This window comes from Neofelis nebulosa, chromosome 4, assembly GCF_028018385.1.
Source record: "Neofelis nebulosa isolate mNeoNeb1 chromosome 4, mNeoNeb1.pri, whole genome shotgun sequence".
Classification (NCBI taxonomy): domain Eukaryota; kingdom Metazoa; phylum Chordata; class Mammalia; order Carnivora; family Felidae; genus Neofelis; species Neofelis nebulosa.
The window spans coordinates 145,443,143-145,461,376 of record NC_080785.1 but is presented as its reverse complement, the minus strand read 5'-3'; the positions used below and the strand labels follow the sequence as shown (position 1 = coordinate 145,461,376).

The following is an 18,234-nucleotide window of genomic DNA, read 5'->3' as shown; positions in this document are numbered from 1 at the left end:
TTACACTTGTAATTAAAGGCCGCTTAGTGCAGAGCAGTTAAAAGCATGGGCTTTGAGTCAAGAGTTCAAGATTCAAATACCAGCTTCTCCACTTACTTGTGTTAACAACCTTATGAATAGATGCTGTTAAGTACCCTTCTACTGTCCCTCTGACTTGAACATTTTAAGAGAGAGAGAGAGAGAGAGAGAGAGAGAGAGCACGAGTGGGGGAGGGGCAGACAGAGAGAGAGAGGGAGACACAGAATCCGAAGCAGGCTCCAGGCTCTGAGCTGTCAGCACAGAGCCCGAGATGGGGCCCGAACCTACAAACCGTGAGATCATGACCTGAGCCGAAGTCAGGCGCTCAACTGACTGAGACACCCAGGCGCCCTCTGACTTGAACATTTTAGAGTAAAGGACTTTACACCAGCAATATCAGCATCCCTGCTGAAGACTTCTTTTGAACCCTGGAAAACTACTCTGCTCTTGTAGGGTGCAAGATACAAGTTCGAGGAAAGTAACCACCTTCAAAAACAACTGGTTGAGATGTTTATATGTCTGTGCTCACCAAAGCATTATTCACAATATCCAAAAGGTAGAAACAAACCAAATGTCCATTGACAGATGAATGGATAAACAAAATGTGGTATGTAAATACAATGGAATATTATTCATCCTTAAAAAGGAATGAAATTCTCATTCATGCTACATCAAGGATAAGCCTTGAAAATATTACACTAAGTGAATTAAGCCAGATACAAAGGGACAAGTATTATATGATTCCACTCACATGAGGTACCTAGGATAGTCAAATTCAAAGAGACAGAAAGTAAAATAATGGTTGCCAAGAGACTGGGGGCAGGAGGGAATGGGAAGTCAATGTTTAATGGGTATAGAGTTTCCTTTTGGGTTGATGCAAAAATTCCGAAGATGGATGGTGGTAATGGTTTCACAACATTGTGCATGTACTTAAAACCACAAAGTTGTACATTTAAAAATGGTTGAAATGGTAAATGTGTGCTACATATGTTTTACCACAATAAAAAAATAAGAATAATAAAAATATATTTTAAAAAAGAAAAGAAAAAAACTGACAGAAGCTGGTGGTTGGTTACACATCCCTGCTTGCTTAACCCTCATGTGAGATCATCCTAAGGGAGGGGTTTTACCCCATTTTCAGAGTCTCCTTGTGAGATTAAACTCCAGTCACCACTGGAGTAGCTTCCTGAATAATGTCCCATCTGTTGTCTGCCTTCTCTTCCCTACCTCATACCCTGGTTCACTTACTGGTGATAGCAAATAATTACCTTCACAAGAATACTTGTCTCAGGGTTTGCCACTGAAGGCAAGTGTCTTAACTTCTCTAAACACTTACTTCCTCATCATGAGAAATAATACTTGGATCATGGACTTACTGTAAAAATTAAATGAGATTATTCTTAAACATGCTTAGCAAAATGCCTGCCACATAGTAGTTACTTATTAGCTTCGTGAACTTCTAGCCCAATACTCACCTGCCTTTTAAATTTTTTTTTTCAACGTTTTTTATTTATTTTTGGGACAGAGAGAGACAGAGCATGAACGGGGGAGGGGCAGAGAGAGAGGGAGACACAGAATCGGAAACAGGCTCCAGGCTCTGAGCCATCAGCTCAGAGCCTGACGCGGGGCTCGAACTCACGGACCGCGAGATCGTGACCTGGCTGAAGTCGGACGCTTAACCGACTGCGCCACCCAGGCGCCCCTCACCTGCCTTTTAAACTAAGTCTCTCAGTTTCAGGAAGAGATTAAAAATCAAAGAGCTATCGTTTTCCATCTTCCACCCGATTAACACCTCCCATGATTTATCATTCGCCATTTAACCACAAGAGGCATGAAAAGGAACTAGAATTTTGCATCCAATTCAAGCCTTTGCTTAGAAGTGGGGTAAGCCCACAAAGGAAGTTAGATAAACTCCCAGATATAACAGATTTTCCAAGACAGACAGATCACCACCATACCCTCCTGACCTGGAGAATTAGGGAGCTATGGGGATAACAATACACAAACCTTAACTCTACCCTTTCTCTTTGCCTCCAAATGTACCATCTTAGCATCATTAAGGCTTATGATGAAGACTAAGATGCATTGAGTCTTTTTCTGCTCTCTAGTGCACCAAATGAAACCATAGCATCAAGAAAATCCATTGAAGTGTATCCTTTGCTAAGTACCATTTTATTTGCTCTGGTTTCTCTTTACTTGCTTGCCAAAATACACAGAGAATTTTGTTAGCACAGTGATCAACTGTGCCAATTAGCAAACCAGAGGAATACGTTACTGACTCTGGTGGACTCTCATAAATAAAACTGATGAGAAATTCAGGGCACCTGGGTGGCTCAGTCGGTTAAACATCTGACTCTTGATTTCAGCTCAGGTCATGATCTCAGGGTCGTGAAATCAAGCCCCATGTCGTTGGGCTCCACACTGGGCATGGAGCCTGCTTAAGATTCTCTCTCTCCTTCTCCCTCTGCCCCTTCCCTGCTCTCTCTCTCTCAAATAAATAAATAAATAAATAAATAAATAAATAAATGTTAAAAAAAAAAAGACTGATGAGAAATTCAATTTCTATACCCTACTTTTGTAGAAAATGGCTTTCTGAATATGTGGTTTTTTTTAAAGCTGAACAAAAGTTGACTACACTTACATGTTAAAAAGGGAAGCTCTGTTACCAAAACAAATAAATAATAAAATCCCAAATTATATCTTGTCCTTTATCATAATCCCCCAAAGCTTTTTTCTAACACCTCATATGTCCATAGCCATCAATTTTGTTCTTATCTCTCACAATTATATACAGGTGGCCAACCTAAGTACAAAGCATCTGACTGAAGGTAAACACCATCCATACTGGGCATGTCTAATGGTTTCCATCTTTGCCTCAATTACATTAAGTTTATGAGGCTCATACTTCTCCCTACATTACTGCCTATATTTTTCCATTTCCACTTACTTTTTATAAAATAATGATAAGATTCCAGAAATATTCAAATAATCACACAAACTCTGCTATACAAATATGGTAAGTGCTGCTGAAATAAAACTACTTCTTGAGAGTTAAGATCATGATTATAATAGCTCAAAACATTGGTTCATAAGTTGAAGCACAGAAGTCAAGATTAATGTATGAAAGGGACTTTAGCAATGTTACCATCTAAAGTACAAAGTGGTGTAAGTCATACAAAAGTAAAGTCATAGGTAACTGATATGCATAGGGCATTGAATGTGGTTCCAGCACATAACTCTCAGTTTTGTACATTTCAGGGAGTACACCATTTCCATTCGTGAACTTTCTCACACCACTTTCAGAAGCTGTATACTGTGAATTTCCTTTTAGTCTAACCAAGTCAGTTTAATGCCAACTGTAAACATGTTCAAAGATTTTAAAACAAGAGCCATACTCTCTGTGCTCTACTCAAAACTCACTGAAAAGAATTTGGTCCCTGATGACATTTGGAGAGATTCTCAAAGCCAACAAGCAGTGTGGAGGCCCATTATAGAACAGGAGCATCTTCACCTGGAAAGTGGTCTTTTAAAGGTATTAAAACTGCATAAATTGTGTTTGGTCAATGGAATCATAATGGGCAGTGCTAGGATTCCCAAGACCATATTCACAATCTTTCTATTGCTTTCCAGGTCATTCTACTACTTGCTCATGCCAATTTCAAACCCTATACTCCCACAAACACCAAAAGCAGGTAGTTATTGCCATGAAAGTAGAATGAAAGAATAAAGAGAATCCAGCATCTTTGGTTGTATCAGAGATGAAAGCCCTTGATGGTTAAGTTCGAACCTCATCTCCTTAATGGATCACAGGGTCTTCATGCCTTCACTCTGTCTGGCCTCTTTCATCATCTGGCATCCCCAGCTAAGCTAATCTCCAGCTCCACAGGTCTACTTTCACCTCCCCAAATCCCAAATCTCCTATTCTCTTGCTCATCTTTGGACCTAGACTGTTCCTTCTACCATCAAAACGAAGGGCACCCCAGCTAACTCCACTTAGTGCTCCACCTCACCCTAGGTGTCACCTTCTTCAAGAAGCCCTCTTCAGCCTTCATCCATGAATCTCCTAAGCCCTCCGTGACACCCTGGGTGCTCCCCCATAATAGTTCCCATTACAATAGCCTGCTTATTTGTCTAGTGCCTCACTAAAGGCTACAATCCCAAAGCCCCTAAATATCACTTGCTCTGTTTACAGTTGCATTCCCTGTGCCCAGGAGAGGGCTGGCAAGAAGCAAGCACACGCACATTTGTTGAATATATAATATAAGCACTTAACTCTTTGTTAATAAAGTCCATCATGAAAGCACACTAGCCATTCTTGTTTTCCAGGATAAAATAGCTAATAAAATGACAATTACTGGGGCACCAGGGTGGCTCAGTTGGTTGAGCGTCCAACTCTGGCTCAGGTCATGATCTCACGGGTTGTGGGTTCAAGCCCTACATCGGGCACTTTGCCCTTAGCGTGGAGCCCACTTCGGATCCTCCGTCCCCCTCTCTCTATGCCCCTCCCTCCCCCCCCCCCCCCCCGTCTCAAAAATAAACATTTAGGGGCGCCTGGGTGGCTCAGTCGGTTAAGCGGCTGACTTCAGCTCAGGTCATGATCTCGCGGTCCGTGAGTTCGAGCCCCGCATTGGGCTCTGTGCTGACCGCTCAGAGCCTGGAGCCTGTTTCAGATTCTGTGTCTCCCTCTCTCTGACCCTCCCCCGTTCATGCTCTGTCTCTCTCTGTCTCAAAAATAAACTTAAAAAAATATATAAACATTTAAAAAATGCCAATTACTTAATTCTTTGCATGAAAAAAACTATTGTAAAAAAATATCATTTTAGATCTGGAAAGAGACCAGATGATTTTCTCACATACCAAGAGATCCCCAAATAAGGAGAAAAGTAGTGGCAAAGCCAAAAATGGAACTCAGGTCGTTTGACCCACAGGTCAGTACTCACATCTATATATCCAAAAGGATCTGCTCTGAAGTTATTCTAAGCAAGTATTCATGTTACTGAATTCAAGGTGGCCTGTCAGAGTATTTGAAGCCTGTGTACAAAAAGACAGTTTTGTCTTGGACTTAACAGAAAAGGTAAAGAATTTCCCTTGTGTACCCCTGCTAACCGTTCCATGCTTACAAGCCTAATGAACAGCAGCCACTGAAACTCAGTTGCCTTTGTATCCACCCAGCTCAAACAAGATCTATTTTCAACACGCTCCTAAGAATGCCAAACACATTCACAACCAAACCTCCTGCTTCCTGAACCCCACCCCCACCCTGCCATGGGGAACTTCCAGGAACAAGATGGTTAAAGGGCCAAAATGCAAAACAAAGAAGGGGTAGGAGGGAACTTTACCCAGAAAGAACACACACACACACACACACACACACACACACACACACACACACACACACAGGAAAGAAAGAAGATACATCAAAAGCCCTCCTCTGAGAGCCAAATGTGAAAGAGTCAACAACATTGCTCCCAGGATCCTGCCCTTTGAACCACAATCTTGCTCCACCAGGTGATGACAGTTAACTTGGAGCTGGCTGAAAGGAAGGCAGCATGGTTAAACTGCCTTCAACTAGGCATAAGAAAGCCATCCTGGTAGGAGTTTGGCAGCCACCGGTTCACCAAGAAAATAACCAGGGAACATCGCACCAATCCAACCACATATCTTGCAGAGCAGCTCAAACCTCCACCTTCAGAACAGAGTTCACCAACAGGGCAACTCCAAAACCCTATACCCACTTCAGTCACCTTGGACCCACAGAGGATGAACTTCCCACCTCGACCACACCCACCTTGTTTTAGAGAAACTTGCTACAGAAGACCTAGTAACTACAATGCATAACTAGGTTTAGTTTTTCATATAAAACCCTGCCCTTTCTTATTATAATTAGCCACGCTGCTTTAGTGGAAAGCTTCTGACAGTCTGTATAAGGATCTGAGAGTATTCCTACAGAACAGTCACATTGCTCAATTCCCATTCAAGCTCTCGTCTTCTAAGCCACTAAGAAGTTGCCTTGAATTAATAGTTTGCTCTTAATACATTTACAGGGAATGCACTTTGCTGCCTGCAATTCATTCATATTCTGAAATCATGTAATGACAACTACCTTTAGGGGTGGAAAGCTGCAAGGCAGGGAAGGAAAAAAAATGGAACAGGAACACTAACAGACCTGGCATGCACACACATGCACACGTGCAAACACTGCACACATATAAGAGAATCAAGTGAGCAAAATGTAGAATCTAAAGAACAAACCATGGCAAAGTACAGCTGCTTGTATAAGGCATCTATGATCACTGTCACTGGCCTTTCATCCACAGGTGTACCCCAGAGATGCCCTCCGACCCAACCCACACTTTTCATCCACTGGGGCCACAATCTCACTATTAACTTCCAAGAAAAAGTAATCACTTAGTTCCTTCCTGAAAGTGCTGGCTGCCTTTCTTTCACTTCTCTTCATTCTCTTTTTAATTTTGTTGAGTGCCCACTAGGTGCCAGCAACTAGAGATTTCCTGGAACTTCAAAGCAATAAATCTGAAACATGGAAGTGGAAAAGGAATGCCCAAAAGTTAAAAGCACAACCTGAGGCACAACGCTGGGAAACAGACCAGCCAAGGACTAAGGCAATCTGACAATGGCAGAAGCTGAACTGGCCCAAGAGAGGGGTGACCATTTATATGAGCAATTAAGTCAGTGTGGTTGTAGCCTTGACCTTCCCCAGCTGAGGCACAGTGAATAGCAAATCACAAAGAGGACTCAGCCCGAGCAGTGAAAGAAAGCCAACCTGGCTCTTCCTGGTGCCTTTGCACTGACACTGGGTTCAGGGTTGTTTCTGCTGTAATCAAGGGGCCATAGACTACTACCACGATGGCAAGCGATAATTTAGGAACCTTGAGGGTCAGGCAGATGCAGGTTCAGTTTCTAGATCTGCCACAGCATTAACTTTGAGCAAATCCTTCTGTTCATTTATTCAATCAACAGATATTTATTTGAGCATCTACTATGTGTTAAAGACTCTTTTAGGCACTGGGGATACAGCAAAAGGCAAAAGCTCTTCCCTTCATAGAGCTTAGCAAATTCTTTGAGCCTCAGTTTCCTCATCTACAAAATGGGAATAATATACCTACCATTATAGGTAGTTTGAAATGAGGAATATAAAGCACCTAGCACATAATAAATGTTCAGTGAATGGTATCCTTCACAGAACAGAGCTAACTTAGCTACAACTCCCAACTAGAGTGTGAGCTCCAAATGAAGAACTATCTCTGGTTTACCTCTATACCCCCCAGTACCTATCACATAGTAGGTGCTCAATGAGTATTTCACAAATCAATGAATGATTATTCAATCAATAGTAGCCATTATTATGGTAACTTATAATCATTATTCTTTCCCAAGCCACTGAGGTTCTATTACCTAAAAAACCAACAGGGAAGGGGGCACCTGGGCAGCTCAGTCAGCTGAGCCTCCAACTCTTGATTTCAGCTCAGGTAATGATCCCAGGGTCCTGGGATTGAGCCCCATGTCAGGCTCTGCACTGAGCATGAAGCCTGTTTAAGATTCTTTTTCTTTCTCTCTCTGCCCCTCTCCCTTGTTCACTCTCTAGCTTTCTCTCTCTCACTCTAAAAAAAGTTAAAAAATAAAAAAATAACAAGGCATTAAGTTAAAGCCTTTTTTAAATAAAAGTAAGGTGCACTACACAATATATCTTCAGACTTCTTTTTACATAAAAGAGAATGTTACTAAACGTAAGTATTCCAATTCAAGAAATCTATTAGTATGGAGACTTGCATAGGCAGCTGACGCAGATGTCTGCCCACTGCTTTCCTAACCATAAAGTAAGGACAAGTTGGCCAGGTTTCAGGTTGAGCCATAAGACACTTAAAAAGTACAGTTAAATGATGGGGTGCCTGGCTGGCTCAGTCGGTGGAGCATGTGACTCCTGATCTTAGGGTCCAGGTTCGAGCCCTACACTATGTGTAGAGATTACATTAAAATAAAATCTCATACAAAAGAAAATACTTGATAGCAGCACTCTCAACAATAGCCAAATTAGGGAAAGAGCCTAAATGTCCATCAATTGATGAATGGATAAAGAAATTGTGGTTTATATACACAATGGAGTACTACACGGCAATGAGAAAGAATGAAATATGGCCCTTTGTAGCAACGTGGATGGAACTGGAGAGTGTGATGCTAAGTGAAATAAACCATACAGAGAAAGACAGATACCATATGTTTTCACTCTTATGTGGATCCTGAGAAACTTAACAGGAACCCATGGGGGAGGGGAAGGAAAAAAAAAAAAAGAGAGAGAGGTTAGAGTGGGAGAGAGCCAAAGCATAAGAGACTCTTAAAAACTGAGAACAAACTGAGGGCTGATGGGGGGGTGGGAGGGAGGGGAGGGTGGATGATGGGTATTGAAGAGGGCATCTTTTGGGATGAGCACTGGGTGTTGCATGGAAGTGAATTTGACAATAAATTTCATATATTTAAAAAAAATACTTGAAGTTTGGCACACGTACTAAAAGATAATCTATCAGAAAGGTTATGCTTTAAAAAGAGTGCCACATCAACAAACAATCACAAAACCTCAATGGCTTAAAATAACAAAGGTTTATTTCTTGGTCTCATTATATGTCCAATGCCAGTTGCTCATTTAGTGACTAAGGGACTCAGGCAGATGAAGACTCCATCTCAACACATGCTTCCATAACTATCACAGCAGAAAGCAAGCACTGTTCGGTCTCACACTGGAAAGTAAATATTCTAGCATAGAAGTGACACTAGTCACTTCCAACATACACCTGGAAGGAGAGAAAAGTAGCTAGGGTGAACATAAACAATCTCTACCAAAGGTGATACTAAGACCAACAAGCTGTGGAATAACAAAAGGATTTGTTAAAGAGAATGCTCCAATAAAACAACTAGACAGCTCTAAGGTTCTCAAATCCTAGACCTCAGAGGATGTTTTTTAGAGCAGTGGCCTAAACATGAAGATATCTCAAACAACACAAACCTGGACTCTGAATTTTGAGAGCAACTCTGATTTTTTTTCTATAACTATACTGAGGGTCCAGATAAGCTTTTATTTAGGAAACACAAAAAAAGTTTCTACAGCTGAAAAACATTAGAAAAACCACTAATGTAAACCAAATCCTTTGTTTTACAGATTAAAAAAGTAGAGGTGGGGGAGGGGGGAAGGAGGCCCAGGAAGTTAAAGTGACCCCACCCCACCCCCAGGAAAGCTCCAGAATGTTTACCAGATGTAGAAATAAGTCCATTGATAGATTTGTTGTACAGCTGCACCACCCTCTGGCCTTACCCTTCATCTTTGCTCTCTTTAACTGGCACAATAGAGCCAGACCCAGACCAAAATCATGTCACACAATAAATGGTATGGACGGTAAGTAGTCCCCACCCTACTGCACTAAATAATGATTCAGATCCCATTAGCAATGCTCTACATTACTCATTCCTTATTTCCTGGAAAATGTGAAGCCATTAGTAGAAGTTAATACTAACCTTCAGGACACTTTCATTTTGTTCTCAGAAGACTACAGGTTAACAGCCAGCTAGGATGTGTATTCACTCAATTTCATTCTTTTCTCATGTGCCCAGCTTTGCTTCATGCCCAGTTTTCCGCCACCTTTCATTCACACTAAAGCACTGGGTGCCACATGCTTAGGCCTCAATGGTCTTCTAACCCCCAATCTTTCTTTTTCAAATCATCTTATACTATCTAGCCCATGAAATAAACTCAAACTTTTCAACCTGGAATGCAGTTACCTCAATTTTATTCCAACCTACATTATCTCTGTTGTAGTACTGATCCTGCCGGGCCAAAGGCAAGATGATGGGCCTGGAAGTCAAAATAACATAGTAATAAATCCTAGATCTGCAAGTTCCTTAATCTGAGTGTCAATGTTCTCACCCTTAAAACAGTATGATGGCATCTACTTTGAGAGCCTCTTGAGAGTGTGTAACAGTGAGGATTGTGTTTGACTACAAGCAACAAATAGCAGCTTGCAAGTAAGGAGGTAATTTGTTTTATGCAATAAGAAGTATGGGAGAAGTCAGTCTAGGCTGGTACTATGGCTCAATGACATCATTGAGATCAAGATCCTTCCAGGTTCCATTTTTACGGAACTGTCATTAAAATGGAACCATGGAACCATTAAAAATGGTTCTGCCATTTTTAATATCTTTGTTGCGGTAGTTGGCTGCTGCCCTTTCAGGCACTGCACCTATGTTCCCAGGAGCAAGAAGCAGAAAGGGGCCAAAGCTGTTGCGGTATACTAGCCACATGTGTCCTCCTCACTAAGCTTTTAGGAAAGCCCTCATCCAACAACATCCACTTACATCATTATAAGACCTGAGTCTCATGGCCACTCTAGGCTGTAAAAGAGTCTTGGAGAGTGAGATGGGCATATTTCCATCTCAAACAAAATTGAGGTTCTTTTAGTTAGAAAGGAGAGAATGAATATTGGATAGGCAATCAGTAATGTCCATCATAGTATTAAATTATACATTTTAGGTAAAGTGCTAAGCACAGTAGTTAACAGCTCAATAAAGGTTGAGATGTAATTACTACCATTATAATTACTGTTGTTATTATTACTCACTTATCTTACCCTCTGATCAAATGGAATAACTCATTATATCTAGATGTTCTCCTTACATTTCTACTATATACTTATCTATATGCTCTATATGTATTTCCAACACTATCTCTGCTTCAAGGTCCAGGAAAATGCCATTTCATCCAAGAAGTCTTTCCTGACACCTACCCCTAATAATAAGTTCTATGGTGGCAGAACCCACATCAGACAAAAACTCCTATGTTCATTATTCCATTGAGGCTCGTCTCTTGGAACACAGTAGGCTCTAATAAACAGTGCCTTGATAATTTAAGTAATTCATGTACATTCCATACTCACATTTATAGTCAATCCTCTAGAATCAAATATGGTATATTCCTATAATGTAAAAGTTAAACGTTAGGTTTATATGTCATAAAGCTAGTTGTGGGACAGAGAGGATGCAGATTGTATTCCCTAAGAATAAGAAGAAAAACATTATAAAATTCTCTAACACACATTACTTTTTATAAGCTGTGGGAGTTCAGATTACAGTTCATCAAATATTCCCTCCTCTACTATGGGCAGAATCTACTTTTACCCATGGATGTTGATCTTCACCATGTGACATGCTATGTCTAAAAAGGTCATTAGTGAAAATGACATTTGCTTGTGCAGTTTGACTTGGCTATCAAATCCAGGTACCTGCCACAAGAGGGGCATGCCTTAAGTAGCTGTGATCCCTTGTGCTTGGGCCCAAGAACACATGGGGAACAGACCAGAACCCAACATGTAGCCCACAGGACAGCCATCCCAAGAGCCCAGCCTAGATCAACCAAATCGCAGTCAACTTAAAAATTCAGGAGTGTGAGAATTAATACCTGTTGCTGTAAAGTCAAAAAGTTTTGACACAGAGCAAAAGTTGCCTAATATAACTTCTATCAATTGATGTATTTTAGCATTTCTTACATGTTGATTCACTTTGTTCCTTTTCTTCACATAAGAAAGAACAGTGTGAAGCATATCTGTCTTTGGTACATCCAATGATGTCTGTCTTTGGATCAACTGTTTTAGATTTATGAGACCTACATTCCCATTAATATCAGTGCTTTTTCATTTTCCATTTGTTTATTTTTCTAAAAGAAAGTCACAACAAAGTATCAAGCAATAATATAAACATTGCTGAAACTAAACTGTTGACTGGCAAGTAGGTCTCCCATATAACAGCCAAAATGTTAACTTCTTATCTGATAAAAGGTGTTTAAGGGTGTCTGTAATAAAACAAACAAAAATGTAGATTATACAAAGTCAATATCACCAAAGTCAAAGACTGTCTGTTGAGGTGAATTTATGGATTCCATTCATTTAAACTCATATTTGAGGGTATCTGTTTTGGCAAACCATGACCATTGAGTTTCACCAATGGGAAGACGCTGATAAGGCTTAAGTCTTGTGGCCTTTCCAACAAAATAAAATAAGGAGGCCATACTATTTTAATAGAATAATTTTAAATACAATTATATTTACTCACTAATGAAAAAGAGTCTCTTTGTAAGTGAAAGAGAAAATAAAATTCCACTCCCTTAGCAAATGGGGGAAAAAAAGCCAACTGAATAAGAGCATGTATTCAACCAATACCTATTCAAAACTCCAACTGGAAGTTTAAGGTATCAATAAAAATAGAAGAGTGTGGGTTTTGTTTTGTTTTATCTTCTTTTAAATAATCATCATTACATTTGGAACCAATTTCCACTCAGCTAAAGTTGGCCTACCAGAAATATATAATACACGAAGTTACTAAATTTGCCTGTTGGTAAGAAGTGACAGCCTTCAGAGTGGCAAGACACATAGGACAGTGCAAAGGTCATTAACATCGCAATGGACTCTTAACAGAACAGGCCCTATGTATGCTGGGAGAGTCCATACTTCAGAACGGACACATAGACAGCACAACCCAAATTCGAATTCAAGGCCATAGCCAAGGTCACAGGCTCTGGGTCAGAGAAACCTGTACTCAAGAGATCACTCTTCCACTAAACTGTGACACGATACAAAACTCCTTTTAGCTTCCTTATCTATAATTTGGAGGTAATAATAACACCTACCTCATAGGATCTCTGAAAGTTTTTTAAAAGATAATGTATGTAAAATACTCCACAAAGTGCTAGCATATGCAATAGCAATAATAGTAATAATACTACCCTCACAAACCTGGCTCCTACATGATAACCACCCTAATCAGTATACTCTGACTCACCATCTGTTCACAAAACACTGAATGCACAGCTTTATAGTCACATCCAGATACAGCTTCTATAAGGTAACAGCTATCTGATCAGTAACTTTTCTAGTGAATTCAGGAAAAGGGCACTGAAAAAAATAAGGCTTTCACTAATAGAGAATTGAGACCACACTCCCTCCACCCATGAACATCTTGCTGGTGAAACCATGCTTCCATCACCATCCACACATCACCCTCCCAAACTGTGCAAGGCTTTTATTAAAGCACAGAGGCAGACAGACAAGATGGCTCACCTTAGGAGCAAACTCACCTTAAAAGCAAACTCTTCTACCCTCCAGAAATGATCTGGCTTGACCCCACTGCCACCTCCAAACTGACAGCCAAACTGTAAGTGAAGAAGGCAAGCCCTCACTTCCAGAAGTTGAGTTACACTGTCAAAAACTAACAGAATCCCTTCAATCCGTGGTCATCCTAACAAGGCATGCTTGTCTGCTTCAAAAATATCTTATAAATCCATTAATAGAGCCAAGAACCAAGTACTATATACCGAAAAACTATGTGACTTTACAAGGACAAGAGTGACCATAGGAGACAAAGTGCCACACCCTTTTTCCAGATAGCTCAACAGTAAATGGTGTCACTTATAAAGAAGTCTGCAATTCTAGAGAAATAGGTGGGCAATTCTAACCCCCCAATACTCCCCCCCCCAACACCACTGCATTATTTTTTACACAGATCCATTTCATCTTTTTGAAGCCAATGGCCTGAGCATCCCCAACTACCACAACTAGTGAGGGGAGGAAGGGGCAGAGAAGAAACAAACACAAGTCAAGTATACTTGCTTCTGAGCCCATTTTCGAAGAGTTTTCCTCCCGCTTGTCTGCCTCTCACAGCTGGAACCTCATACCTGGTGGAAACCAATGGTTAAGTAAAACCACTGATTTAAAAAGCCAACCAGGAAACTAACCATGACAAGTGGGAGCTGCCCTCCTCTCCCGAGCGTTGATTGGCTCTTGAGGTTTTACCGGTCCCCGTTCTGCCCACATAAGTGGCAGGTGTGACTGTCAATCACAGAGGGACCTGACAATTCACCACTCTGGGAGTAAATTGCCTTTCATCCAGCAAAGGCAGGTAGCCGCCTAAAATCGATCTGCTCATAACAGAGCAGACCCTCCCTCTCTGGAAAGGAGAACAGAGACCCTCAAGTACAAAATAAATAAGCCCGGGTCGATCCGAGAGTTTATGAGCGCTGTTTTATTAACCCGCACCAAAGCAGTCCTTAATCTTCACTGTCCTAAGACGATCTTTCAAACGCTCGGACGAAATTAAAAAAAAAAAAAAAGAAGAAGAAGAAGAAGAAGAAGAAGAAGAAGAAGAAGAAGAAAGAAAGAAAAAAATAAGGCACAACCTTCTAAGTACCCCTTGTCTTGTATAATTCGGAGATGGGGAGGGGAGGAAAGGAATGCCGTTCAGTTTAATTTCACAGCGTATTCGTTTTCATACACCACCACCCTCTACCCCTCCCCAGTAAAGCCGGCTTCATTTTCCCTGACACGGGTTTTTTTTTTTAACACGCTCCCCTCGGAGCCCACCAAGGCAGTCGGGCACCCCACCCCCCTGGGCTGGGGCTCCACCTTTCTCCACTTTGTTCTGCTTGGGGTTCCCCCAGACCCTTGCCCCTGCGTACACCCCACCCCTCGAGGCAAGGGGGGGAAAGCCAGGCGAAAGAGGGGAGCTGGAGAAAAGAAAGGCGATGGCAGTGAGGGTGGCTGCCGGAGAGGGACTGCAGGAGGTGGCCCGGGCCGCCGGGGCGAGCGAGCGGCGCCCGCGCGCCAGTGCAAGCCGTGCACTTGTTCCAATCCGGGGGTTTCTACATCAAGGCAAATCCGCCCTTAGGCCGCCCCATCCTTTCCCCCCCCCCCCCCCCAGAAAGCCCCGGGGGAGGCGGATGGTTCACCCCTCGGCTCCCTGTGATAACGCATTGCAGCTCCCCACTAGTGAGGGGGACCCGGCACGAGGGATGCCCGGCATGGGCGCCCCGAGGGAGCCGGGTGCCCAGCGGCCCCGGCCCCGGCGTCGACGTCTCACCTTTCCGATGCTCGCCCCGGGGCCGTCCCACATGGATTTTTACAACCTCACGTCGCCCTGGCCCCGGGCGGCCGGGAGGAGCTGGAGCCGGCGCCGGAGCCGGAGCCTGAGCGAGCAGGAGCGGGAGGAGGAGGTGGAGGAGGAGCGGGGCGGGGAGGGAGGGCACCGCTCCGAGAGCCGGGGCCGGGCGCGGGGCCGGGCGGGGCTGACGGCCGAGGGGGCGGCACCCGCCGCAGTCCCGAGACGCGCGCTCGCGCGGTGCTGCCAGGGCTGCGCTTCGCCGGGCCCCCCGCCCGGCCGCTCCGCGCGCTCGCCGGCTCGCCGCGGCCCTGACTCACATTCCCAGCATTCCCGAGGAGCCGCTGGGGGGGCCGGGGCTGGGACGCGGGCGCCTCCGCGGGGGGCAGCAGAGAGCGCCTGGCCCTGGGTGGCGGGGGTCTTCGAAGCGCCTCCTCCCGGGAGGCCGTCTTGATGCACGTGGCCCTCATTCTCCTCTCCCCGACGCCCCTTACCGGGTATCCCCCTCCAAAAGCAGCCAGGCACTCCTGGGACTAGTCAAGTGGCTTTGGCGACAGGGGCAGGGATGGCACTTGGTAGAGGAGATGCATACTGTCTTTTAAGTTAAGCTTTAGGGGGGAGGGGAGGTTGAGATTCCCATGCCCTGGCACCCTATTAACTTAATCTTCTTTAGGAGGGTGAAGGACTTCATAAGATTTTTTACTTTCTTGTTCTCCTAAGGAGAACAGCGAATGGAAGATGAAAAAGGGAGCAAGGAAAAAAAAAAATCATCACCATCATCATCATCATCATCATCATCATCATCACCATCATCATCATTGCCATTCATTGAGTGCCTTCTCTGTGCCCTGCAATGTGCGTGCATCATCCCGTTTAAGGTAGAAAGATGGCGTCTGAGTTCATTCACACACACATGTATACACCTCAAGATAATTTGCAGCAGGAGTTTGGACACGTTTTTCATTGGAAAAAGCTTCCAGCCAAGTCTGGAGCCCCAGCCACTACCATTTTGTATTAGGGAGGGGACTCCAAACCTCACTGGAAGCTCCAGATTTGGTCTCTCACTGAGTAGTCAATTTGCAAGACTGGAGCAGTGATTTCCTTTCTGTCCTGATGAGTCTGCTGCCAGCAATTTCAGTGGCCAGATCTAAATGTTTCCTGCTGGGAAGCTTGGGCAAATGAAGCTAAATCCAGCCATGAGATGTCTGGATAAGCAGAGGTGTGGAATCAGCATAATGACTATGGATGACTCCTTCCTTCCTCCCATGATGGGAATTCAAATATTAAATGGAGGAAGTCGACTCTACCCAAATGCCCTGTTCCTTAAGCCTTCCTTTTACACTTGTGGTGTTTATAGTTTTTCACAGACTCATATTCCCTGAGACCTCTTTGCCCTTACCTTATTCTTTCTCTCAGTCACAAGAAATCTGCACTTATTCGATTGACCCAGGTGCTCCAATGTAAAACCAAGCTACATCTGTTGTGTTTAGTTTCCCATGTACATCCTTGACAGCCTCTGCCAAAAAGTCATGATAGATAGATAGATAGATAGATAGATAGACCTTGTTGAGAGTCCTTTGAGAAATCCTAAAATCCCTTATCTTTTGAATTGTGACCAATATTTCTTGACTACCTCCTATGTGCACCACTCACATTTCTCCACTACTCTCACAAAAACTCTGTAAGATGTTTCTGTCTTTCAGAAAAGTCAGGTAACATACCCAGCTGAGACTATATTTAAATCTATACCTAAAATTCACTATTCTCGTCCACCCAGTCTCTTTTCCTTTGATCCATGGTTCTAAACAGGAATCATTGGACTTCATAGGGACAACTTCTTGTTTATATGCCTATGTACATTTTTCCCCCAGAGAGAAGATCTATGGTTCTCAACAGATTTCTTTCCCATTGAGTCCTTGAGAAAGTTAAGAATAATCACTTTAAATAGAAAACAACTTTATGTAGTAAAACAAGGACTGGAAGTTTTAGGGATCGTAAGTTGTCTTTATCCTCTCTGGGACTTAGTTTTCTCATCTGAAAAATTAAAACCTGACCTAAAGGGTGTTTTTGGAAAAAAAAAAAATGTTTACTTATTTTGAATGAGAGAGAGCATGAGTTGGGAGGGGCAGAGAGGGAGGAGAGAGAGAATCCCAAGCAGGCTCTGCACTGTCAGGGCAGAGCCCAGCATGGGCCCTGGAACTCACAAACCATGAGATCATGACTTGAGCCAAAATCAAGACTAGATGCTTAACTGGCTGAGCCACCAAGTTGCCCCTGGACTAAAGGATCTTAAGGTACAGTACAGCAAGAGAGACAGGCAAGAAAACAGGCCATTACAATACCACTTATGAAGGGACAAAGCTCTGGGTGCTGTAGGAGCATATAAGAAGGACAGCCAATCTTTTCCCTGGAGTTCAGGGAATGGCTTCCCAAGGAAATGTCATCAAATTTCCACCCTTCCTGTCCCACCCTGTGCTCAGCCCAGAGCAGCAGCCTGCATACTCTGTGAATCCAACTGTAGGAGATCAAATCTTTGGAGAACACCTGCCCCTGGGTGGGCTGTCATAAGCTCTCTCCAGAATATTTGAAACTGGGCCATTGGAATGAGTCAGCCAGTGGGTACTGAACGGTGAGCTTGTAGCCCAAATCAGAACTAGGGCACGAAAACCATGATGCCGAAGTCACTAAGAAATGAGCTCTAAGACCTTTGCCGGTCTGCAGAAAGGAGAATAGCTATGTAGACAGAAACTCAGATTCCTAAAGATCTAAAATATTTGAGTATCCGACTTCTTACTTGATAACCCCAATGTGGGTATCTAACTGGCATCTCAACTTGGTTTGTTCTAAACAGGACTCTGGGTTTTTATGTTCCAAATCTCTTCTCTCCCAAGGTCGTGGATTAGATTAATGACACTACCCTTTATCCAGTTGCTCAGGTCCAAACCTAGAAGCATCTCTGATTCCCCCTTTTGCTTATACCACACATCTTCTCCATCAACCAGTTTTGTCAGCTCTGCCCAGTGCCACGTTAGAGCCTGAAGCAAAAAGAAAACTGTATACTCCTATGCATATTTTTTGAACCAAGTAGAAAAAAGTAATAAAATCTCTCCAATGGAAAAACACCACTATATCTATAGCCCCATGTTCCCCAATATGTTCATTCACCACTGCCAATCCTCATAATCCTGCCCAATAGATAGACATCGTGGCCAAGTGGCCCAGGAACTGAGCACTGGTTAGAAACAACTGTTCTTGTTGCACAATGATATAGGGTCATAATACACAACAACA

General features: G+C 43.0%; 1 protein-coding gene across 12 annotated transcripts in view; it reads right to left on the bottom strand.

The window, feature by feature from the left end:
* Positions 1-15,263, bottom strand: part of ERC2 (ELKS/RAB6-interacting/CAST family member 2) — a 936,036-nt gene extending 920,773 nt beyond the window's left edge. For 6 of the 12 annotated variants that reach the window (XR_009260861.1, XR_009260860.1, XM_058726513.1 and 3 more), the window contains exon 1: positions 14,926-15,262. The gene's annotated coding sequence lies outside the window, so the exon portion shown is untranslated. Of the gene's footprint in view, positions 1-14,925 lie in introns of all 12 variants that reach the window. The other 6 variants (XR_009260858.1, XR_009260859.1, XM_058726510.1 and 3 more) reach the window with 3 other exon arrangements.
* Between the last annotated feature and the right edge of the window lie 2,971 nt (positions 15,264-18,234).